Raw genomic sequence first — 2,143 nt, forward strand, 5'->3', positions numbered from 1 at the left:
TTTTTTTTTTTTTACCTTATTGGATATGTGAAAAGTTTGGAAGTATTGTGTTCATTGATATCTCTTGGTTATAATGTATATGAAATGGGAGGTTGAAGTGGTTTTTTGTTAGTAACAAACAACCGACTCTCTTGAGATGCTTTTTTATATGAATCCAACAACTGATCACTTCCATGTACCTAAACGAGCAATTACAAGAAACAATACAAAGAGAATCCAAGTATCAAATCAAGAAAATAATTGAGTTGATCACTTCCATGTACCTAAACGAGCAATTACAAGAAGCAATACAAAGAAAATTCAAGTATCAAATCCAGAAAATAATGGAGTGGCTGACATTGGAAAGTGATTAGAAGACTTGTCATTAGTAGTTGAATTACCAATTAAGACAATTTATGAATGCTTTATTTTCCTCAATCTGTATTTAATAGCATTTATTAGTAGTTTGTATGAATGCCTTGTTTTCTTCAATTTGTATTTAATAGCATTTATTAGTGATTTGTAGTTGGTGGTTTGTATGAATGCCTTGTTTTCTTCGATTTGTATTTAATAGCATTTATTAGTGATTTGTAGGGGGTGGTTGAACTTTATTATGTTAGGATTATCTTTTCGACCTATTTAAAAGCATGTAATATTCATGTTTGGGATGAATGGTTGAATACAGACAAAACCTTTGTGTTTTCTTGATACCTTTTGGTGTTATTCTTTTACAAACCTTGCTTTAGATTTGATGTTTAAACCGATTCATTGAATTAGTTTGGATCAAGCTAATTCTGAAGTGAATTGTGTTGGTATCTAAAAGTGACCGTCATAGATTTCAAGTTCGATCTAAGAGTCATTCATCTTCTAACCAGCTCTTGGTTGGAATCAATCCATTAAGTTAGCTTTCTCTGTGAACGTTTTGCAAGGATTCTAGAAGAACCTCTAGCTTTGCAAATTTCATCATTGTAGGCACTTATCATTTTTTGTTAACTTATAAGATGTGTGAAACAATTATGGATGGTTGACATTTTTTAAATGTAAGAATTGCATTATGTATTTGATATACTTTCTTGGTAGGAGCGCATTGAACCAGCCGAGGTTAAGACAAAAACTTCATCAAATAATATTGTTGATGATGCTTTGAGTAAAGTTCTTGGACTGGATCATGGGCATGTAAGAGGACTTGGATTTGAAGTGACTCGTTCTAAATTGTCTCTCTTATCTCAACAAGAAAATAGATATATGACTCTTGAGAAAGAATATATGGAGACGAGGGAAGAAATGATGGAAATTAAATCAATATTCTAAAGTTTTACAAAGAAATAGGTACATTTTTTTTAACTTAATTAAGTTATATAAACTTCCCCTCATTCTAGTGTGAGTTGATTCCATATATATTTCAATTGAAATTTTCATACATTGACCCAAGAGGAAAAGTATACTAAAATCAACATCTATTCAAATTTGACAATAAAATTATTGATTTCATTATTACTATCAAATTTTCAATGCTTTCATTTTTCTTCTTGTAGAACATCAATAATTGATGGTGTTAATATAACACATGCTGAAGCAATTTGGATCTTAGGCACTTTTAGAACATCAATTATAGTAAATAACTAGCATGTTCATAAGTATTAAAACTTAATGAGTTTGAATACTAACCTTTTGTAGTTCAAACTTCTTTTTCCTCACGAACCGGTTTCGAACCACCACTAGTGTCTTCTCCACTATCCTCCGGCCTTAGAACGGGATTGTGGAATCCGGTGAGTGACTAAACTTGGGAGGGATTTTGTATACGTGAAAGAGAGTGCTTGTGAGAGGTTTTTCATCAAGATGAAGAATCCCTTCCAAGTATCATGATCACTCTATTTAAAGAGTCAAGTTTGCATGTTCATGCAAACTTGAGATCACCAAATCTTGACACTTAAAATTCCACTCAAATGTTTGAGATTATGTGGCAAGCATGCATGTTTGAGTTAACCAAATTTTGACACTCAAAATTCCACTCAAACTTGTGGGGTTTATTTGGCAAACATGCAAGTTTGGTTAAACCAAATTTTGACACCTCAAAATTCCACTAACATGATTTTTCCATTAGATGAAAGTCAACATTTTGACTTTCTTCATTTTAATTAGATGAAAGTCAACATTTTGACTT

This window comes from Cucurbita pepo, chromosome LG01 (assembly GCF_002806865.2).
Source record: "Cucurbita pepo subsp. pepo cultivar mu-cu-16 chromosome LG01, ASM280686v2, whole genome shotgun sequence".
NCBI classification, from domain to species: domain Eukaryota; kingdom Viridiplantae; phylum Streptophyta; class Magnoliopsida; order Cucurbitales; family Cucurbitaceae; genus Cucurbita; species Cucurbita pepo.